General features: G+C 48.2%; 1 protein-coding gene across 5 annotated transcripts in view; it reads right to left on the minus strand.

Annotated features, from left to right (window-relative positions):
• Positions 1–25,000, minus strand: part of LOC116941946 (KN motif and ankyrin repeat domain-containing protein 1-like) — a 95,654-nt gene that overhangs the window by 48,853 nt on the left and 21,801 nt on the right. For 2 of the 5 annotated variants that reach the window (XM_076071134.1, XM_076070498.1), the window contains exon 2: positions 7,026–7,137. The exons of 2 other annotated variants lie outside the window; for them this stretch is intronic. The gene's annotated coding sequence lies outside the window, so the exon portion shown is untranslated. Of the gene's footprint in view, positions 1–7,025; positions 8,003–25,000 lie in introns of those variants that run through there. One more of the 5 variants, XM_076070766.1, reaches the window with a different exon arrangement.

A 25,000-nucleotide genomic window follows, 5' to 3' on the forward strand; every position in this document is an offset into this window, starting at 1 on the left:
GTTCACAGCCCTGCACGAGTCGATGGTGTAAGTTTGGGGCGCCACGGTGGCTATGAGATGTTAACTATCTCGCCGGGTATACAGGAGGTCGTGGGTTCTATCCTGACCCTGACGATGCCTGCTGCTGCTGTATATTTGGAGTGTGCGTCTCTCTCTCTGTCATCATCATTACTGTGGCTAGGAGATGTTAACAACCTCGCCTGGTATACAGGAGGTCGTGGGTTCTATCCCGCCCCTGATGCCTGCAGTACATTTGGAGTCTGCGTCTCTCTCTCTATCATCATCACGGTGGCTAGGAGATGTTTACTACCTCGCCTGGTGTACAGGAGGTCGTGGGTCCTATCCCGACCCTGACGACGCCTGCTGCTGCTGTATATTTGGAGTGTGCGTCTCTCTCTTTCTCATCATCATCAATCACTTTGGCTAGGAGATGTTGACTAGCTCGCCTGGTGTACAGGAGGTCGTGGGTTCCATCCCGACCCTGATGCCTGCTGTACATTTGGAGTCTGCGGCTCTCTCTCTGACATCATCATCACGGTGGCTATGAGATGTTAACTACCTCGCCAGGTATCCAGGAGGTCGTGGGTTCTATCCCGACCCTGACGATGCCTACTGCTGCTGCTGTATATTTGGAGTTTGCGTCTCTCTCTCTCTGTCCCCGTGGTCGCGTGGATTTTTCTCCGGGTGCTCCGGTTTTTTTCCCTCCACATTTAGAGTCAACGCACATTTAGAGTATTTGGCCGCTATAAGTTTCCACGTGCTAAGCCACTGCGTTGAACCATCGTTTGTGGCCAGGTTGTTTCTGAAAAAAACAGCTCATTGAGCCTTACCTGGCTAAGTGAATAAATTACTTTACACATCCCTGCAGCGGGTGACGACCATCCCCACAAGAGGACCGCTGTTGGTCTGCCGCACAAAGGGGTACGAACTTTATCGACCCCGGATGATGACGATGATGACGACGCGGGGCTGAACCAACACCCCACCACTCGCCACGGCCGAAACTTTGACCCCGCGACCTTCCCACCGCTCCGCTGCCGGGGCCACCTGGGCGATCGTAAACCACGCCGGTACTGACGTTGCGGGGACGTTCGGACGGGAACGGCCGACGAACCTTGCTCCCCATCCCCCACTCCCCATCCCCACCCCCCACCCCCCGGGGTGCGAGTGCGGCAAAATTCCTCGAGCTCGAAACGGGGCCAATCACTTTCAATCTCACACATAGAGACCCATAGACTCACACATAGAGACCCATAGACTCACACAGAGACTCATAGACTCACACACAGAGACCCATACACTGACACATAGAGACCCACAGACTCACACAGAGACACACAGATTCACACATAGAGACCCATAGACTCACACACAGAGACCCATAGACTCACACATAGAGACCCATAGACTCGCACATAGAGACCCATAGACTCACACATAGAGACCCATAGACTCACACATTGAGACCCATAGACTCACACATAGAGACCCATAGACTCACACATAGAAACCCATAGACTCACACATAGAGACCCATAGACTCACAGACAGACCCATAGACTCACACATAGAGACCCATAGACTCACACATAGAGACCCATAGACTCACACATAGAGACCCATAGACTCACACATAGAGACCCATAGACTCACACATAGAGACCCATAGACTCACACATAGAGACCCATAGACTCACACACAGAGACCCATAGACTCACACATAGAGGCCCATAGACTCACACAGATACCCATAGACTCACACACAGAGACCCATAGACTCACACATAGAGACCCATAGACTCACACATAGAGACCCATAGACTCACACACAGAGACCCATAGACTCACACAGAGACACACAGACTCACACAGAGACGCATAGACTCACACAGAGAGTCCCATAGACTCACATATAGTGACCCATAGACTCACACATAGAGACCCATAGACTCACACACAGAGAGACCCATATACTCACACATAGAGACCCATAGACTCACACATCGAGACCCATAGACTCACACAGAGAGACCCAAAAACTCACACAGACAGACTCATAGACTCACACATAGAGACCCATAGACTCACACATAGAGACCCATAGACTCGCACATAGAGACCCATAGACTCAAACATAGAGGCCCATAGACTCACAGACAGACCCATAGACTCACACATAGAGACCCATAGACTCACACATAGAGACCCATAGACTCACACATAGAGACCCATAGACTCATCACATAGAGATCCATAGACTCACACATAGACACCCATAGACTCACAGATAGAGACCCATAGACTCACACATAGAGACCCATAGACTCATCACATAGAGACCCATAGACTCATCACACAGAGACCCATAGACTCACACAGAGACCCATAGACTCACACATAGAGGCCCATAGACTCGCACATAGAGACCCATAGACTCAGAAATAGAGACCCATAGACTCACACATAGAGACCCATAGACACGCACATAGAGATCCATAGACTCACACATAGAGATCCATAGACTCACACATAGAGACCGATAGACTCACACATAAAGACCCATAGACTCACACATAGAGATCCATGGACTCACACATAGAGACCCATAGACTCACACATAGAGGCCCATAGACTCAGGCATAGAGGCCCATAGACTCACACATAGAGACCCATAGACTCACACATAGAGACCCATAGACTCACAGACTCACACAGAGACCCATAGACTCACACATAGAGACCATAGACTCACACATAGAGACCCATAGACTCACACACAGAGACCCATAGACTCACACATAGAGACCCATAGACTCGCACATAGAGACCCATAGACTCACACATAGAGACCCATAGACTCACACACAGAGACCCAAAGACTCACACACAGAGACCCATAAACTCACACATACAGACCCATAGACTCACACATAGAGACCCATAGACTCACACATAGAGACCCATAGACTCACACATAGAGATCCATAGACTCACACATAGAGACCCATAGACTCACACATAGAGACCCATAGACTCACACACAGAGACCCATAGACTCACACACAGAGACCCATAAACTCACACATAGAGACCCAAAGACTCACACATAGAGACCCATAGACTCACACATAGAGACCCCTAGACTCACACACAGAGACCCATAGACTCACACACAGAGACACATAGACTCACACACAGAGACCCATAGACTCACACACAGAGACCCAAAGACTCACAGAGACCCATAGACTCACACACAGAGACCCATAGACTCACACACAGAGACCCATAGACTCACACATAGAGACCCATAGACTCACACATAGCGACCCATAGACTCACAGACAGACCCATAGACTCACACAGAGAGACCCAAAGACTCACACAGACAGACTCATAGACTCACACATAGAGACCCATAGACTCACACATAGAGACCCATAGACTCGCACATAGAGACCCATAGACTCAAACATAGAGGCCCATAGACTCACAGACAGACCCATAGACTCACACATAGAGACCCATAGACTCACACATAGAGACCCATAGACTCACACATAGAGACCCATAGACTCATCACATAGAGATCCATAGACTCACACATAGACACCCATAGACTCACAGATAGAGACCCATAGACTCACACATAGAGACCCATAGACTCATCACATAGAGACCCATAGACTCACACAGAGACCCATAGACTCACACATAGAGGCCCATAGACTCGCACATAGAGACCCATAGACTCACACATAGAGACCCATAGACTCAAACATAGAGGCCCATAGACTCACAGACAGACCCATAGACTCACACAGAGACCCATAGACTCACACATAGAGGCCCATAGACTCACACATAGAGACCCATAGACTCACACATAGAGACCCATAGACTCACACATAGACACACAGACTCACACAGAGACCCATAGACTCACACATAGAGACCCATAGACTCGCACATAGAGACCCATAGACTCACACATAGAGACCCATAGACTCACACACAGAGACCCAAAGACTCACACACAGAGACCCATAAACTCACACATACAGACCCATAGACTCACACATAGAGACCCATAGACTCACACATAGAGACCCATAGACTCACACATAGAGATCCATAGACTCACACATAGAGACCCATAGACTCACACATAGAGACCCATAGACTCACACACAGAGACCCATAGACTCACACAGAGAGACCCATAAACTCACACATAGAGACCCAAAGACTCACACATAGAGACCCATAGACTCACACATAGAGACCCCTAGACTCACACACAGAGACCCATAGACTCACACACAGAGACGCATAGACTCACACACAGAGACCCATAGACTCACACACAGAGACCCAAAGACTCACAGAGACCCATAGACTCACACACAGAGACCCATAGACTCACACACAGAGACCCATAGACTCACACATAGAGACCCATAGACTCACACATAGCGACCCATAGACTCACAGACAGACCCATAGACTCACACACAGAGACCCATAGACTCACACAGAGAGACCCAAAAACTCACACAGACAGACTCATAGACTCACACATAGAGACCCATAGACTCACACATAGAGACCCATAGACTCGCACATAGAGACCCATAGACTCAAACATAGAGGCCCATAGACTCACAGACAGACCCATAGACTCACACATAGAGACCCATAGACTCACACATAGAGACCCATAGACTCATCACATAGAGATCCATAGACTCACACATAGACACCCATAGACTCACAGATAGAGACCCATAGACTCACACATAGAGACCCATAGACTCATCACATAGAGACCCATAGACTCATCACACAGAGACCCATAGACTCACACAGAGACCCATAGACTCACACATAGAGGCCCATAGACTCACACATAGAGACCCATAGACTCACACATAGAGACCCATAGCCTCGCACATAGAGACCCATAGACTCAAACATAGAGGCCCATAGACTCACAGACAGACCCATAGACTCACACATAGAGACCCATAGACTCACACATAGAGACATGCTGGGAAGCGCCTCTCAGTCAGCGCCGTGGGTGGGGGGTGGGGGGGGGTGCACCGTGGGGGGGGGGGGGAGGGCTCAAGCATCCTGACGGTAACAAAGTGAACCTCGACCAAATTCTCGGTACGAATCCATTCCCTCCCACCCGGAACCCAGACGCGGATTGCCCCGGACCGGCCTGGCTCGATCCAGGACACAGGATCCCACACAAGGGCCATCGCCCTGTACTCTTTAGACACCAAAGACAAAGATCCCCCATGTGGCCGTGACAGACGGTAGGGGCAAGGGCTGTTAGCGAGTAGCACCTACGAAGGCCGGCACGGCGCACGAGGGAGGTCGGTGGCCAACACCGTGGACATCATCAACACCATCATCAACACCATCATCAATACCATCACCACCACCACCATCACCACCACCATCACCACCACCACCATCACCACCACCACCACTATCACCACCAACACCACCACCATCACCACCACCATCACCACCACCATCACCACTATCACCACCACCATCACCACCACCATCACCACCACCGTCATCACCACCACCACCATCACCACCACCACCACCGTCATCACCACCACCGTCACCACCACCACCGTCATCACCACCACCACCACCACCATCATCACCACCACGGTCACCACCACCACCACCGTCACCACCACCACCACCGTCATCACCACCACTGTCATCACCACCACCGTCATCCCCACCACCACCACCACCACCGTCATCACCACCACCACCACCGTCATCACCACCACTGTCATCACCACCACCGTCATCACCACCACCACCGTCATCACCACCATCATCACCACCACCACAGTCATCACCACCACCACAGTCATCACCACCACCGTCATCACCACCACCGTCACCACCACCACCGTCACCACCACCACCACCGTCACCACTACCACCACCACCGTCACCACCACCACCGTCACCACCACCACCACCGCCACCGTCACCACCGCCACCTCCACCACCACCGTCACCACCACCACCACCACCGTCATCACCACCACCGTCACCACCACCATCACCATCACCACCACCGTCACCACCACCACCATCACCACCACCACCACCACCGCCACCGTCACCACCGCCACCTCCACCACCACCGTCACCACCACCACCACCACCGTCATCACCACCACCGTCACCACCACCATCACCATCACCACCACCGTCACCACCACCACCATCACCACCACCACCACCACCACCGCCACCGTCACCACCGCCACCTCCACCACCACCGTCACCACCACCACCACCGTCATCACCACCACCGTCACCACCACCATCACCACCACCGTCACCACCACCACCATCACCACCACCACCGCCACCGCCGCCGCCACCACCACCACCTCCAATGCGACTGCTGCCACCGCCACAACCACCACCACCGCGATGACTTCGTGACCGCGAGTTAAACCCAGCGAGAAAGTGACCTCAGAAAATGACATCACCTCACGGGGGGGGGGCTATAGCGGGGGGGCCCTATAGCGGGGGGGACCCTATAGCGGGGGGGGGGCCCTATAGCGGGGGGGCCCTATAGCGGGGGGGCCTTATAGCGGGGGGGGGGGGGGGCAATGGTTAATGGGGGCAGCGTGCGGCTAAAGGGACAATTGGGCGGAGAGGTTTCCACAGGGCTGGCTCGGAGCCCGGGTCAGCGCGAGCCAGACGGCACGTCACGCGTGCACCCAGCCTGGCACGGGCCACGAGGCAACGAGTGGCGTGGGCGACGAAGAGACCCAGAGTGACGAGGAGGAGGAGGAGGAGCAGCAGCGGGGCTTTCGCGACTTATCATTCTATAGGTGGCGATGCGCGAGAAACTCGGAGCTGTTGCGGTGGGGATCTCCACCTGACTGACGCCAAGCGGACGCGTCTTCAATGAAGTGCCATCTCTAGAGCAGTTGGGTGTCAGAGCCGTCGTAGCACAAGCACTAACCTGGATCAACCCTGCCCGGATTGCGTGATCTGATGCATTCGGGGGGGGGGGTCAAGTTCAAGTTGACTTCGCGCGACAAACTCAGTAGCGGCAGGGCGTGGCGTGGCGTGACCTGGTCCACCGAAAAGACAAATAGCAAAAAAATAAATGAATTAAAAGTTAGGGCGATCAAGCAAAGACAACATCCTTGCGCATCGCAAAATCAAGTGGCAGGAACACGGAACGGATTAATTTTGTTGTTGTTGCGGTTTTGGGGACTTTTCTTCGCAATGACTTTGCACGAACGGACGATGGACGCACGGCGCCTAGTGGCACCGGGGGTGATTGTCACAACGGGACAAGGATGTTTCTACTCGAGCGATATCCCCGGCGACATGTAGAGGTGACATTTGTGCGGCCACGTGGCCGGCATACTGTACCGTACGGCGATGTGGGGAGCGGTGGTGCAGCGGTTAGCACGCTGCTGTGCTACGGACATCGTGACGCCAGTTCGATTCCCGCTAACGGTCCACCAACACCGCTGACATTAATCATCCGAACCGGTCCTGGGACTCCTCCCCTAGGTCGACTCAGCCTCAAATGATTACCTGGTGCGGTTTGTTAACATCGCCACTGGGAAGACAAAGGCGGCCGGGCGTGTTGCTGGCCACCCACCCCCTCGTGTGCCGTTTAGCCCTTCATAGGTGCTCGCTCACAGCACTTTTTATTTTAGCAGATGAGGCACACTGAGCTAAAAATCTATTTTTCAGAGACGATCTGGCCACAAATTGGCAGCTCAACGAAGTGGGCTTATCATCGTCACGTGGAAATGTATTGCAGCTAAATACTCTGAACGTGTGACGGTGTTCCTAAACGCGGAGCGAAGGACCGGAGGAGCCGGAGGAAAATCCACGCAACCACGGGGAGACAGACACCGCAAACTCCAAATATACAGCAGCAGCAGGCATCGTCAGGGTCGGGATGGAACCCACGACCTCCTGTAGACCAGGCGAGGTAGTCAACATCTCATAGCCACCGTGATGATGATGATGAGACACCGCAAACTCCAAATATACAGCAGCAGCAGCAGGCATCGTCAGGGTCGGGATGGAACCCACGACCTCCTGTATACCAGGCGAGGTAGTTAACATCTCCTAGCCACCGTGATGATGAGAGAGACACCGCAAACTCCTAATATACAGCAGCAGCAGGCATCGTCAGGGTCGGGATCGATCCCACGACCTTCTGTACACCACGCGAGGTAGTTAACATCTCCTAGCCACCGTGATAATGATGAGAGAGACGCAAACTCGAAATATACAGCAGCAGCAGCAGGCATCGTCAGGGTCGGGATGGAACTCACGACCTCCTGTATACCAGGCGAGGTAGTCAACATCTCATAGCCACCGTGATGATGATGATGATGATGAGAGACACCGCAAACTCCAAATATACAGCAGCAGCAGGCATCGTCAGGGTCGGGATCGACCCCACGACCTCCTGTACACTAGGCGAGGTAGTTAACATCTCCTAGCCACCGTGATGATGAGAGAGACACCGCAAACTCCAAATATACAGCAGCAGCGGCAGGCATCGTAAGGGTCGGGATGGAACCCACGACCTCCTGTAGACCAGGCGAGGTAGTCAACATCTCCTAGCCACCGTGATGATGATGATGAGAGACACCGCAAACTCCAAATATACAGCAGCAGCAGCAGGCATCGTAAGGGTCGGGATGGAACCCACGACCTCCTGTACACCAGGCGAGGTAGTCAACATCTCCTAGCCACCGCAGCACCCTTGCCACCCCCAACCAGGCTGTACGCGGTGGGGAGGGGAGGGGGGATATTTGTCTTTGTACAGCGATGGTGGCAGGCAATAGCAGCAGCGTTGGCATGCGATGCCAACCACCACATTCACAGCCCCCTCCTCCATTCATTCACCGGCGGAGCGGCGGAAGTCGTCAACGAATTTGACGGCGCTGCCAGGAGGCAACATTCCTAGGGGGTCGTTTTTGTTTTGTTTGAGCATCGCGGGACAGAATTAACGAGGAGGAGCAAGAGGATGGGAGAGAATTAACGACGTTACCACCACCACCACTCAACAGCAAACTCGTGTTGTGCGTGTTGTGTGTGTAGCAGTGAGCGCTACGCTGCGCTTTCAACCGCCGCGACCCGAATTCAATTCCCGCTCACGGCCCACACCGGTGACGAATATCTGAACCGCGGTCCCGGGCCTCCCCTAGGTCGACTCGGCCTCAAATGAGTACCTGGGTGCGTTGTGTTAGTAAACATCGCCACTGGGGAGACAAAGGCGGTCTGGCGTGGTGCTGGCCACCCACCCCCTCGTGTACCGTGCCGGCCTTCATAGGTGCTGCTCGCTAACAGCACTTGCCCCTACAGTCTGTTGAGGCTACACGGGGGATCTTTGTCTTTGGTGTCAGTAAGGTAACAACAGCTGATATCGTTCGTGATGGCCAGGTCGCGTCTGAACAAGAGCTACGTAGTTCAGGTGGAGCCTTACATGGTGAAATAATAAAACGGGGGGAAAAAATGTGTTTCTCGTTGATCTGGTCTTGCACGCACCGGATTGTAAGACGCACCAGGAACTTGCTTTAAAATAGGGCAGGGAGGTGCGTCTTATAATCCGGACAATACGATAGTTGTGATGACACCTCCACAATCCACTGCTGGATGGAGGCCTCCCCCCCCGCCACCGTGTTAGCACAATGATGGTTTGTTTTGACCATACTTCACCACGCTGGTCGTGTGTAAAGGGATATTCAGGGCCTCTTGTGGCTGGGGAGAGAATCGCGTGACCAATTAAAATAAAATCCCGAGTGATTCCCTGCCCTGTGTGCTCATCTCTCGATCGCGGCCCTGCAGAGCCGGCGGTGGAAATTCCACATTCCTATGGCGGGGGCGAGTCTTATATGCAATGCCGTAGCCATGGAGTCAACATTGTGGGGGACCAAATCTTCCAGGGGGTCTGGGGGTCCCAACCCAGAAAAATATCTACGTTTGAAAACTCATTTCCTGCCTGAAATATAAAAAAATTCACTAACACATAGGATGGACTTTTAATTTATGTTTTACAATAATGTCTAATAGTGTTATTGTATTACATTGCTCTGTTTTTACATTTTTTTTTACAATTTCTTGTTTCATTGTATGTAATGGCAGACATTAGGGATTGATAAAGTATAACCATAACCACAATCATATAAACAGAAATCTATGCATTGTTATATTAAGACAAGTCCAGATATTGTGGGCAAGGTTTAGCAAATTGTTGTTTTTATTTACATAGCATAGCAATTATTTTCATAGCAATATATTGGGGGGGGGGGGGCATTTTGAGCATATTTGAATATATTTATTATATTTATGGCCTTGCTTATATGCATAGGACAGCCGCTGTTGAGTCCCCCTACAAAGTGGTACCTCATTTTTATCGACCCCCGTAGAGGGAGGGAGGGATGATGATGATGATGGATCGAAGCACAGGCAGTGACAGACTGTCCAGCAACACATCTGAACACTCATCAACTCGCTAGCAACGTTGAACTTATTTCGGAGATGCGGGCGGAGTCACAAGAAGACTCGGCCGTAGGGCAGTGACGACCGACGAAGGGGTTCATTCTAAATCAGTGGAACAAAAATATTATCAAATATTTGTTTTTGTTCCTGGGTATTAAGTGTCATATTTTTAAATTGCTTATGCCTCAAAAGTACATAAAGTGGCTATTGTTATTCCCCCACGAAACTTTGCTTTTGTTAGAGTTGCTTTGTTGAACCAGAGCCCAGGAGGAGTTTGCCACGAGGGGGAGGTGGATCTCTCTCTGTGTTCACGTCTAATCCACGGGGTTAACTGACTGGTCCAACGAGTAGTTATGCAAACTAAAACGTTATTTTAATTGTACCAGGGAAGACACACCGAGCTACGATGGCCTTTTTCAGAGGCGACCTGGCCACGAATGATAGCGCAACCAAGTGTAAGAGCAGCAGCCAAGTTGCTCGAAACGCGTGGCCTTCGTTATAAGTGTGGTGGGAGGGGGAAAAAAAACGGACGACATGGAGAAGAATCCACGCGACCACGGGGACAGAGAGAGACGCAAACTCCAAATATACAGCAGCAGCAGCAGGCATCGTCAGGGTCGGGATCGATCCCACGACCTCCTGTAGACCAGGCGAGGTAGTCAACATCTCCTAGCCACCGTGATGATGATGATGATGACAGAGAAAGACGCAAACTCCAAATATACAGCAGCAGCAGGCATCGTCAGGGTTGGGATCGATTCGACGACCTCCTGTAGACCAGGCGAGGTAGTCAACATCTCCTAGCCACCGTGATGATGATGATGATGGAGAGAGACGCAGACTCCAAATATACAGCAGCAGCAGCAGGCATCGTGAGGGTGGGGATCGAACCCACGATCTCCTGTATTGCAAGCGAGGTAGTTAACATCTAGCCACCGTGATGATGATGAAAGAGACACGCAGACTCCAAATATACAGCAGCAGCAGCAGCAGGCATCGTCAGGGGTCCAACCCACGACCTCCTGTACACCAGGCGAGGCAGTCAACATCTCCTAGCCACGGCGGCGTAGGAGGAACGCGGAGTGGCCACTCACGCGAGGGGATTGTCCCCTTCGCTCCGAGACAGGCCTCTTGACACAATTCGCCCAGAGCAGACGGCGCCTGGTGGAGAGGGAGGCGGAGCCAGAGCCTTCAAGTCTGTCGGTGATCGCTCACGGTACTCGCTCCGCGAGCCTCACCCACGTCAGGCCCGCGTGTGTCACAGATTCCGGTCCGCTCACAACAATGAGTGGAGCGGCGGGCGGATAAAATGGGGCAAGTTTGGTTCAGAAGGGGGTACAGCTGGTGGTGCATCTACCAGTGGTCATCTCAGTCAGCCAACCCGTGGCACCTGCAGGGTCTGTCCCGTGACCTCCTGCACCTAGCCTGGCACAGTAAGGAGGGTACAGCTGGTGGTGCATCTACCGGTCATCTGAGTCAGCCGACCCATGGCACCCCGCTGGGTCTGTCCCGTGACCTCCTCCTGTCAGCAGCGAGCCTTCGACACTCCACGTGGCAGTCTCAAAGTGCACCTAGCCTGGCACGGGCGCCGTGGTGACGGCACCGTCACTTCGTGGCGAATGGCCGGGCATTGGTATTGGTGTGTGAAGTCGTGTGCGATCGTAGCGTGTGTGTGTGTTAGCATGAGTGTGTATGTGTGTTAGCATGAGTGTGTGTGTTAGCATGAGTGTGTGTGTGTTAGCATGAGTGTTTGTGTGAGTGTGTCTGAGTGCGTGCCTGGCGATGTGTGTGTGTGTTAGCATGAGTGTGTGAGCGTGTGAGCGTGTGAGTGCGTGTGTGTGTGTCTGAGTGCGTGTCTGACTATGTGTGTGTGTTAGCATGAGTGTGTGTGTGAGTGTGTGTGTGTGAGCGTGTGAGTGCGTGTGTGTGTGTCTGAGTGCGTGTCTGACTATGTGTGTGTGTTAGCATGAGTGTGTGTGTGAGCGTGTGTCTGAGTGCGTGTGGCGATGTGTGTGTGCACGTTATTGATCGCTACGCTGCGCTACGAACCCGGCGACCCGAGTTCGATTCCCGCTCACGGCCAACACCACCGGTGACGATTTCATCTGAAGCGATCCTGGGCCTCCCTTAGGTCGACTCAGCCTCAAATGAGTCACCTGGTGCGGTGTGTAGTAAGCATCGCCACTGGTGAGACAAAGGCGGTCGGGCGTGGTGCTGGCCACCCACCCACCCGCTCGTGCGCTCGCTAACAGCACTTGCCCCAACAGCCTGTTACAGGCTACGCGTGAGGTCTTTGTGTGAGTCTGCCTGTATGTGTGTGTGTCCAGGTGTTACGTCGTCCGTCGCACCTGCCCGGGTGTCGGGAAGACGAGGGCGGTGTAGTTGCGTGTTTTATTATTATGATTTTGTTTTAAACTGTGACACACAAAATCCCACGCGCAAGGCGGGAAGGTCATCATCGGACACGATGGACGACCCCAAAGGATGCAAAGCCATACCCCTAGCCCGAACCCCAAGCCGAATCCTAACACTGTCGCGAGCCCGAACCAAAACCCCATGTAGCTGACCCCAACCCTAACCACAACTCCGACACCTAAACCCGACACCCCCACAATGACTCCCAACCAGTGCCGGACTAAGTTAGTGCGGGGGGCCTGTAGCATTGTTATAAAGGGGCCTTAAATAAATAAATAAATACGTAAATATTAAACACACGTAATTTTTTTACTTGTATAGTAAAGAAATGTTATTTTTTTTTATTCGCTATACAGACAGGTAATACGACAAATCGCTAACCCTAAAAACGCAGTCTTTTGTAAAAGTTGAAGGCGGTATAGTACTATAGTAATAGAGCAAGTGCAGAATCACCGAACCGGAATTGATAGCTTGAAAGCGTTTAGCATGGGGGGGCCTTGAAAGTGCGGGGCCCGTACCTACCTACTACATCTGTAGTAGTACTACATATGTAGTAGTAGCTACTACATGTGTAGTAGCTACTACTACATATGTAGGGGAGCGGTAGGGGTAGCGGTTAAAACAAGTAGTAGCTACATATGTAGCAGTAGCTACATATGTAGTAGTAGCTACTACACAAACTACTACTACAGATGTAGCAGCTACTATAGTACTGCTGCTACATCTGTAGTAGTAGCTCCTACACAAGTAGTAGCTACTACTACAGATGTAGCAGCTACTACTACATATGTAGTACTACTACAGATGTAGCAGCTACTACTACATATGTAGTAGTAGCAGCTACATATGTAGTAGCTACATATGTAGCAGCTACATATGTAGTAGTAGCTACATACAGTGAGGGAAATAAGTATTTGATCCCCTGCTGATTTTGTACGTTTGCCCACTGACAAAGAAGTGATCAGTCTATAATTTTAATGGTAGGTTTATTAGAGACAGAATAACAACAACACAATCCAGAAAAACGCATGTCAAAATGTTATAAATTGATTTGCATTTTAATGAGGGAAATAAGTATTTGACCCCTCTGCAAAACATGACTTAGTACTTTGTGGCAAAACCCTTGTTGGCAATCACAGAGGTCAGACGTTTCTTGTAGTTGGCTACCAGGTTTGCACACATCTCAGGAGGGATTTTGTCCCACTCCTATTTGCAGATCTTCTCCAAGTCATTAATGTTTCGAGGCTGACGTTTGGCAACTCGAACCTTCAGCTCCCTCCACAGATTTTCTATGGGATTAAGGTCTGGAGACTTGCTAGGCCACTCCAGGACTTTAATGTGCTTCTTCTTGAGCCACTCCTTTGTTGCCTTGGCCGTGTGTTTTGGGTCATTGTCATGTTGGCATACCCATCCACGACCCATTTTCAATGCCCTGGCCTAGGGAAGGAGGTTCTCACCCAAGATTTGACGGTACATGGCCCCGTCCATCGTCCCTTTGATGCGGTGAAGTTGTTCTGTCCCCTTAGCAGAAAAACACCCCCAAAGCATAATATTTCCACCTCCATGTTTGACGGTGGGGATGGTGTTCTTGGGGTCATAGGCAGCATTCCTCCTCCTCCAAACACGGCGAGTTGAGTTTTTGCCAAAGAGCTCCATTTTGGTCTCATCTGACCACAACACTTTCACCCCGTTGTCCTCTGAATCATTCAGATGTTCATTGGCAAACTTCAGACGGGCATGTATATGTGCTTTCTTGAGCAGGGGGACCTTGCGGGCACTGCAGGATTTCAGTCCTTCACGGCGTAGTGTGTTACCAATTGTTTTCTTGGTGACTATGGTCCCAGCTGCCTTGAGATCATTGACAAGATCCTCCCGTGTAGTTCTGGGCTGATTCCTCACCGTTATCATGATCATTGCAACTCCACGAGGTGAGATCTTGCATGGAGCCCCAGGCCGAGGGAGATTGACAAGTCTTGTGTTTCTTCCATTTGCGAATGATCGCACCAACTGTTGTCGCCTTCTCACCAAGCTGCTTGGTAATGGTCTTGTAGCCCATTCCAGCCTTGTGTAGGTCTAAAATCTTGTCTCTGACATCCTTGGAGAGCTCTTTGGTCTTGGCCATGGTGGAGAGTTTGGAATCTGATTGATTGCTTCTGTGGACAGGTGTCTTTTATACAGGTAACGAGCTGAGATTAGGAGCACTCCCTTTAAGAGCGTGCTCCTAATCTCAGCTCGTTACCTGTATAAAAGACACCTGGGAGCCAAAAATCTTTCTGATTGAGAGGGGGTCAAATACTTTATTTCCCTCATTAAAATGCAAATCAATTCATAAAAATTTTGACATGCGTTCTTCTGGATTTTGTTGTTGTTATTCTGTCTCTCACTGTTCAAATAAACCTACCATTAAAATTATAGACTGATCATTTCTGTGTCAGTGGGCAAACGTACAAAATCAGCAGGGGATCAAATACTTTTTTCCCTCACTGTATGTATTAGCGACTACAGATGTAGCAACTACATAAGTAGTAGTAGCTACATATGTAGTAGTAGCTACATGTGTAGTAGTAGCTACTACATGTGTAGTAGTAGCTACATGTGTAGTAGTAGTAGCTACATGTGTAGTAGTAGTAGCTACATGTGTAGTAGTAGTAGTAGCTACATGTGTAGTAGTAGTAGCTACATGTGTAGTAGTAGTAGCTACATGTGTAGTAGTAGTAGCTACATGTGTAGTAGTAGTAGCTACACGTGTAGTAGTAGTAGTAGCTACATGTGTAGTAGTAGTAGTAGCTACATGTGTAGTAGTAGTAGCTACATGTGTAGTAGTAGTAGTAGTTACATGTGTAGTAGTAGTAGCTACATGTGTAGTAGTAGTAGCTACATGTGTAGTAGTAGCTACATGTGTAGTAGTAGTAGTAGCTACTTGTGTAGTAGTAGTAGCTACATGTGTAGTAGTAGTAGCTACATGTGTAGTAGTAGTAGCTACATGTGTAGTAGTAGTAGCTACATGTGTAGCAGTAGTAGCTACATGTGTAGTAGTAGTAGCTACATGTGTAGTAGTAGTAGCTACATGTGTAGTAGTAGTAGTAGCTACATGTGTAGTAGTAGTAGTAGCTACACGTGTAGTAGTAGTAGCTACACGTGTAGTAGTAGTAGCTACATGTGTAGTAGTAGTAGCTACATGTGTAGTAGTAGTAGCTACATGTGTAGTAGTAGTAGTAGCTACATGTGTAGTAGTAGTAGTAGCTACATGTGTAGTAGTAGCTACATGTGTAGTAGTAGTAGTAGCTACATGTGTAGTTGTAGTAGCTACTTGTGTAGTAGTAGTAGCTACATGTGTAGTAGTAGTAGCTACATGTGTAGTAGTAGTAGCTACATGTGTAGTAGTAGTAGCTACATGTGTAGTAGTAGTAGCTACATGTGTAGTAGTAGTAGCTACATGTGTAGTAGTAGTAGCTACATGTGTAGTAGTAGTAGCTACATGTGTAGTAGTAGCTACATGTGTAGTAGTAGTAGTAGCTACATGTGTAGTAGTAGTAGCTACTTGTGTAGTAGTAGCTACATGTGAAGTAGTAGTAGCTACATGTGTAGTAGTAGTAGCTACATGTGTAGTAGTAGTAGCTACATGTGTAGTAGTAGTAGCTACACGTGTAGTAGTAGTAGTAGCTACACGTGTAGTAGTAGTAGCTACATGTGTAGTAGTAGTAGCTACATGTGTAGTAGTAGTAGTAGCTACATGTGTAGTAGTAGTTGTAGCTACATGTGTAGTAGTAGTAGCTACATGTGTAGTAGTAGTAGCTACATGTGTAGTAGTAGTAGTAGCTACATGTGTAGTAGTAGTAGCTACATGTGTAGTAGTAGTAGCTACATGTGTAGTAGTAGCTACATGTGTAGTAGTAGTAGTAGCTACATGTGTAGTAGTAGTAGCTACTTGTGTAGTAGTAGCTACATGTGAAGTAGTAGTAGCTACATGTGTAGTAGTAGTAGCTACATGTGTAATAGTAGTAGCTACATGTGTAGTAGTAGTAGCTACATGTGTAGTAGTAGTAGCTACACGTGTAGTAGTAGTAGCTACACGTGTAGTAGTAGTAGTAGCTACATGTGTAGTAGTAGTAGTAGTAGCTACATGTGTAGTAGTAGTAGCTACATGTGTAGTAGTAGTAGTAGCTACATGTGTAGTAGTAGTTGTAGCTACATGTGTAGTAGTAGTAGCTACATGTGTAGTAGTAGTAGCTACATCTGTAGTAGTAGTAGTAGCTACATGTGTAGTAGTAGTAGCTACATGTGTAGTAGTAGTAGCTACATGTGTAGTAGTAGCTACACGTGTAGTAGTAGTAGTAGCTACATGTGTAGTAGTAGTAGTAGCTACATCTGTAGTAGTAGTAGCTACATGTGTAGTAGTAGCTACATGTGTAGTAGTAGTAGCTACATGTGTAGTAGTAGTAGTAGCTACATGTGTAGTAGTAGCTACATGTGTAGTAGTAGTAGCTACATGTGTAGTAGTAGTAGTAGCTACACGTGTAGTAGTAGCTACATGTGTAGTAGTAGCTACATGTGTAGTAGTAGTAGTAGCTACTTGTGTAGTAGTAGTAGTAGCTACACGTGTAGTAGTAGCTACATGTGTAGTAGTAGTAGTAGCTACATGTGTAGTAGTAGTAGTAGCTACTTGTGTAGTAGTAGTAGCTACACGTGTAGTAGTAGTAGCTACACGTGTAGTAGTAGTAGTAGCTACATGTGTAGTAGTAATAGCTACATGTGTAGTAGTAGTAGCTACATCTGTAGTAGTAGTAGCTACATGTGTAGTAGTAGTAGCTACACGTGTAGTAGTAGTAGTAGCTACACGTGTAGTAGTAGTAGTAGCTACACGTGTAGTAGTAGTAGTAGCTACATGTGTAGTAGTAGTAGCTACTTGTGTAGTAGTAGTAGCTACACGTGTAGTAGTAGTAGCTACACGTGTAGTAGTAGTAGCTACATGTGTAGTAGTAGTAGTAGCTACATCTGTAGTAGTAGTAGTAGCTACATCTGTAGTAGTAGTAGTAGCTACTTGTGTAGTAGTAGTAGCTACATGTGTAGTAGTAGTAGCTACACGTGTAGTAGTAGTAGCTACATGTGTAGTAGTAGTAGTAGCTACATCTGTAGTAGTAGTAGTAGCTACATCTGTAGTAGTAGTAGCTACATGTGTAGTAGTAGTAGCTACATGTGTAGTAGTAGTAGCTACATGTGTAGTAGTAGTAGCTACATGTGTAGTAGTAGTAGCTACATGTGTAGTAGTAGTAGCTACATGTGTAGTAGTAGCTACATGTGTAGTAGTAGCTACATGTGTAGTAGTAGTAGCTACTTGTGTAGTAGTAGTAGCTACATGTGTAGTAGTAGTAGCTACATGTGTAGTAGTAGTAGCTACATGTGTAGTAGTAGTAGTAGCTACATGTGTAGTAGTAGTAGCTACATGTGTAGTAGTAGTAGCTACATGTGTAGTAGTAGTAGCTACATGTGTAGTAGTAGTAGCTACACGTGTAGTAGTAGTAGCTACACGTGTAGTAGTAGTAGCTACATGTGTAGTAGTAGTAGCTACATGTGTAGTAGTAGTAGCTACATGTGTAGTAGTAGTAGTAGTAGCTACATGTGTAGTAGTAGTAGCTACATGTGTAGTAGTAGTAGCTACATGTGTAGTAGTAGCTACATGTGTAGTAGTAGTAGTAGCTACATGTGTAGTAGTAGTAGCTACATGTGTAGTAGTAGTAGTAGCTACATGTGTAGTAGTAGTAGCTACATGTGTAGTAGTAGTAGTAGCTACATGTGTAGTAGTAGTAGCTACATGTGTAGTAGTAGTAGCTACATGTGTAGTAGTAGCTAGATGTGTAGTAGTAGTAGTAGCTACATGTGTAGTAGTAGCTACTTGTGTAGTAGTAGTAGCTACATGTGTAGTAGTAGTAGCTACATGTGTAGTAGTAGTAGCTACATGTGTAGTAGTAGTAGCTACACGTGTAGTAGTAGTAGCTACACGTGTAGTAGTAGTAGCTACACGTGTAGTAGTAGTAGCTACATGTGTAGTAGTAGCTACATTAGTAGTAGTAGTAGCTACATGTGTAGTAGTAGTAGCTACATGTGTAGTAGTAGTAGCTACATGTGTAGTAGTAGTTGTAGCTACATGTGTAGTAGTAGTAGCTACATGTGTAGTAGTAGTAGCTACATGTGTAGTAGTAGTAGCTACATGTGTAGTAGTAGTAGCTACACGTGTAGTAGTAGTAGTAGCTACATGTGTAGTAGTAGCTACATCTGTAGTAGTAGTAGCTACATGTGTAGTAGTAGTAGTAGCTACATGTGTAGTAGTAGTAGCTACATGTGTAGTAGTAGTAGTAGCTACATGTGTAGTAGTAGTAGCTACATGTGTAGTAGTAGTAGCTACATGTGTAGTAGTAGTAGTAGCTACACGTGTAGTAGTAGCTACATGTGTAGTAGTAGTAGTAGCTACATGTGTAGTAGTAGTAGCTACTTGTGTAGTAGTAGTAGCTACACGTGTAGTAGTAGCTACATGTGTAGTAGTAGTAGCTACATGTGTAGTAGTAGTAGTAGCTACTTGTGTAGTAGTAGTAGCTACACGTGTAGTAGTAGTAGTAGCTACATGTGTAGTAGTAGTAGCTACATGTGTAGTAGTAGTAGCTACATCTGTAGTAGTAGTAGTAGCTACATGTGTAGTAGTAGTAGCTACACGTGTAGTAGTAGTAGTAGCTACACGTGTAGTAGTAGTAGTAGCTACACGTGTAGTAGTAGTAGTAGCTACATGTGTAGTAGTAGTAGCTACTTGTGTAGTAGTAGTAGCTACACGTGTAGTAGTAGTAGTAGCTACATGTGTAGTAGTAGTAGTAGCTACTTGTGTAGTAGTAGTAGCTACATGTGTAGTAGTAGTAGCTACACGTGTAGTAGTAGTAGCTACACGTGTAGTAGTAGTAGCTACATGTGTAGTAGTAGTAGTAGCTACATCTGTAGTAGTAGTAGCTACATGTGTAGTAGTAGTAGCTACATGTGTAGTAGTAGTAGCTACATGTGTAGTAGAAGTAGTAGCTACATGTGTAGTAGTAGTAGCTACATGTGTAGTAGTAGTAGTAGCTACACGTGTAGTAGTAGTAGCTACACGTGTAGTAGTAGTAGTAGCTACACGTGTAGTAGTAGTAGTAGCTACATGTGTAGTAGTAGTAGCTACTTGTGTAGTAGTAGTAGCTACACGTGTAGTAGTAGTAGCTACACGTGTAGTAGTAGTAGCTACACGTGTAGTAGTAGTAGCTACATGTGTAGTAGTAGTAGCTACATGTGTAGTAGTAGTAGCTACATGTGTAGTAGTAGTAGTAGCTACATGTGTAGTAGTAGTAGCTACATGTGTAGTAGTAGTAGCTACATGTGTAGTAGTAGCTACATGTGTAGTAGTAGTAGTAGCTACATGTGTAGTAGTAGTAGCTACATGTGTAGTAGTAGTAGTAGCTACATGTGTAGTAGTAGTAGCTACATGTGTAGTAGTAGTAGCTACATGTGTAGTAGTAGTAGCTACATGTGTAGTAGTAGTAGCTACATGTGTAGTAGTAGCTAGATGTGTAGTAGTAGTAGTAGCTACATGTGTAGTAGTAGCTACTTGTGTAGTAGTAGTAGCTACATGTGTAGTAGTAGTAGCTACATGTGTAGTAGTAGTAGCTACATGTGTAGTAGTAGTAGCTACACGTGTAGTAGTAGTAGCTACACGTGTAGTAGTAGTAGCTACACGTGTAGTAGTAGTAGCTACATGTGTAGTAGTAGTAGCTACTTGTGTAGTAGTAGTAGCTACATGTGTAGTAGTAGTAGCTACATGTGTAGTAGTAGTAGCTACATGTGTAGTAGTAGTTGTAGCTACATGTGTAGTAGTAGTAGCTACATGTGTAGTAGTAGTAGCTACATGTGTAGTAGTAGTAGCTACATGTGTAGTAGTAGTAGCTACACGTGTAGTAGTAGTAGTAGCTACATGTGTAGTAGTAGCTACATCTGTAGTAGTAGTAGCTACATGTGTAGTAGTAGTAGTAGCTACATGTGTAGTAGTAGTAGCTACATGTGTAGTAGTAGTAGTAGCTACATGTGTAGTAGTAGTAGCTACATGTGTAGTAGTAGTAGCTACATGTGTAGTAGTAGTAGTAGCTACACGTGTAGTAGTAGCTACATGTGTAGTAGTAGTAGTAGCTACATGTGTAGTAGTAGTAGCTACTTGTGTAGTAGTAGTAGTAGCTACACGTGTAGTAGTAGCTACATGTGTAGTAGTAGTAGTAGCTACATGTGTAGTAGTAGTAGTAGCTACTTGTGTAGTAGTAGTAGTAGCTACACGTGTAGTAGTAGTAGTAGCTACATGTGTAGTAGTAGTAGCTACATGTGTAGTAGTAGTAGCTACATCTGTAGTAGTAGTAGTAGCTACATGTGTAGTAGTAGTAGCTACACGTGTAGTAGTAGTAGTAGCTACACGTGTAGTAGTAGTAGTAGCTACACGTGTAGTAGTAGTAGTAGCTACATGTGTAGTAGTAGTAGCTACTTGTGTAGTAGTAGTAGCTACACGTGTAGTAGTAGTAGTAGCTACATGTGTAGTAGTAGTAGTAGCTACTTGTGTAGTAGTAGTAGCTACATGTGTAGTAGTAGTAGCTACACGTGTAGTAGTAGTAGCTACACGTGTAGTAGTAGTAGCTACATGTGTAGTAGTAGTAGTAGCTACATCTGTAGTAGTAGTAGCTACATGTGTAGTAGTAGTAGCTACATGTGTAGTAGTAGTAGCTACATGTGTAGTAGTAGTAGCTACATGTGTAGTAGAAGTAGTAGCTACATGTGTAGTAGTAGTAGCTACATGTGTAGTAGTAGTAGTAGCTACACGTGTAGTAGTAGTAGCTACACGTGTAGTAGTAGTAGTAGCTACATGTGTAGTAGTAGTAGCTACTTGTGTAGTAGTAGTAGCTACACGTGTAGTAGTAGTAGCTACATGTGTAGTAGTAGTAGCTACACGTGTAGTAGTAGTAGCTACATGTGTAGTAGTAGTAGTAGCTACATGTGTAGTAGTAGTAGCTACACGTGTAGTATTAGTAGCTACATGTGTAGTAGTAGTAGTAGCTACATGTGTAGTAGTAGTAGTAGCTACATGTGTAGTAGTAGTAGTAGCTACACGTGTAGTAGTAGTAGCTACACGTGTAGTAGTAGTAGCTACATGTGTAGTAGTAGTAGCTACTTGTGTAGTAGTAGTAGCTACACGTGTACTAGTAGTAGCTACATGTGTAGTAGTAGCTACACGTGTAGTAGTAGTAGCTACATGTGTAGTAGTAGCTACATGTGTAGTAGTAGTAGCTACACGTGTAGTAGTAGTAGCTACATGTGTAGTAGTAGCTACATGTGTAGTAGTAGTAGCTACACGTGTAGTAGTAGTAGTAGCTACACGTGTAGTAGTAGTAGCTACACGTGTAGTAGTAGTAGCTACATGTGTAGTAGTAGTAGCTACACGTGTAGTAGTAGTAGTTACTTGTGTAGTAGTAGTAGCTACATGTGTAGTAGTAGTAGTAGCTACACGTGTAGTAGTAATAGCTACATGTGTAGTAGTAGTAGCTACATATGTAGTAGTAATAGCTACATGTGTAGTAGTAGTAGCTACATATGTAGTAGTAGCTACTTGTGTAGTAGTAGTAGCTACATGTGTAGTAGTAGTAGCTACATATGTAGTAGTAATAGCTACATGTGTAGTAGTAGTAGCTACATATGTAGTAGTAGTAGCTACATGTGTAGTAGTAGTAGCTACATATGTAGTAGTAGTAGCTACATGTGTAGTAGTAGCTACATATGTAGTAGTAGCTACATGTGTAGTAGTAGCTACATATGTAGTAGTAGTAGCTACATGTGTAGTAGTAGTAGCTACATGTGTAGTAGTAGCTACATATGTAGTAGTAGTAGCTACATGTGTAGTAGTAGTAGCTACATGTGTAGTAGTAGCTACATATGTAGTAGTAGTAGCTACATGTGTAGTAGTAGTAGCTACACGTGTAGTAGTAGTAGTAGCTACTTGTGTGGCTACTTTTGCTACGAGAATCATCCGGCACCGACCTCAACCCTAACGCCAACTCGGACCCTGACCCAAAGGGACCCCCCCCCCCGCCCGAGGGCACCTAGCCTGGCACAAGTGCCGTGGTGACGTCACCGGCACTTAGTGGCGAATGGCATCATGTTGTTGTTGTTATTGTGGGTCTCTCTGTGTCTATGGGTCTCTGAGTGTGGTGGTCTATTGACCGGTGGTGGACTATTGACATGGCACTGTATACACAGTACCTCGCACTGTATAAACGACGAATTCTATTCCTCCTTTAGGTGAAGTCACGCGACTTCACCGAAAGAACCAGAGGGTATGGATCCCTGCAGTCACGAAAGCTTCAGATCGTGATTCAAATCCTCCTCCCGACACCCGAGGCGCCTCCACGCGCCGTGCCGAGCGAGTTCCTGGGCGCGAGGCCACGTGGCCGGCGCTCGACGCGGCCCGCACCACGTGGCACCCGCGCGCGAGGCCACGTGACCCGCGCCCCGGGCGGTCCGCACCACGTGGCACCTGCGCGCCCGAGGCCACGTGGCCCGCGCCTCACACGGAGCTTTCGTTAGAGGCCACGTGGGTCAGAGGCCACCACGGCCCAGAGCGGCGCCAAGCGAAGCAGCCTGAAAGGGCGACTGACGGCCTCGCATCGCGCGCACTCACGGGGCTGGGAATGGGGAATTAATTACTGAGGGGAGGTAGTCGTGGAGTCTCCACCCCACCCCCCACTCGATCTAGAACGTACACGAGAAGTGGGGATGAGGAGGAGGTTCGCTCCGTCTGTGGGTCTGTGTGTATGTGTGGGGGTGTCTCTGTGTGTGCGTGGTGGGGGGGGTCTCTGTGTGTGTGGTGGTCTTTGTGTGTCTATGGGTCTGTGTGCGGCTGTGGGTCTCTTGTGTGTGTCTGTGTGTGGCTGTGGGTCTTTGTGTGTGTCTATAGGTCTGTGTGTGTCTGTGGGTCTCTGTAGGTCTCTGTGTGTGGCTGTGGGTCTCTGTGTGTGTCTATGGGTCTCTGTGTGTGTCTATGGGTCTCTGTGTGTGTCTATGGGTCTCTATGCATGTCTGTGGGTGAGCGGGAATTGAACTCGGGTCGCCGGGTTCGTAGCGCAGCGCTCTAACCGATGCACCACTGTTCCACACACACACGTGTACACACACACACGTGTACACACACACACGTGTACACACACACACACGTGTACACACACACACACGTGTACACACACACACGTGTACACACACATAAACACATAAACACACACGGACGCACGCACACAAGACAATAATCCTCGGTATTCGCCTGCACAGACTGTCGGGGCAAGTGCTGTCAGTGGCGGTGTTTTTACGCACCGCACCAGATACTCATTTGAGGCTGAGTCGACCTAGGGGAGGCTCAGGACCGGTTCAGCTCATATCGTCACCGGTGTTGGCCGTGAGCGGGAATCGAACTCGGATCGCCAGGTTCGCAGCGCAGCGTAGCGCTAACCGCTACACGACCGCTCCCCCCCCCCACACACACACGTGTACACACACACACACGTGTACACACACACACACGTGTACACACACACGCACGGCCGTTTCCAGGAGGCAAATTTCACGTCCTCAGGAATGCGGGGCGGGTGATGAGGAGCCTCTTGAAGCACCCAGATCCACAAAGCGCGACCACCTCCCCAGCTGGGAGGGAATTGACTGCCCGGGAGTTAATCAGAGCGGGCCCCTCGCACGGCCGATGTGTCTGTGGGCCCTGGTACGGCCTGTGTGTCTGTGGGCCCTGGCACGGCCTGTGTGACTGTGGGCCCTGGTACGGCCTGTGTGTCTGTGGGCCCTGGTACGGCCTGTGGGTCTGTGGGCCCTGGCACGGCCTGTGGGTCTGTGGGCCCTCACACGGCCTGTGGGTCTGTGGGCCCTGGCACGGCCTGTGTGACTGTGGGCCCTGGTACGGCCTGTGTGTTTGTGGGCCCTGGTACGGCCTGTGTGTCT

This window comes from Petromyzon marinus, chromosome 1, assembly GCF_048934315.1.
Source record: "Petromyzon marinus isolate PM22_M1 ecotype Great Lakes invasive population chromosome 1, UKy_Petmar_22M1.pri1.0, whole genome shotgun sequence".
NCBI classification, from domain to species: domain Eukaryota; kingdom Metazoa; phylum Chordata; class Hyperoartia; order Petromyzontiformes; family Petromyzontidae; genus Petromyzon; species Petromyzon marinus.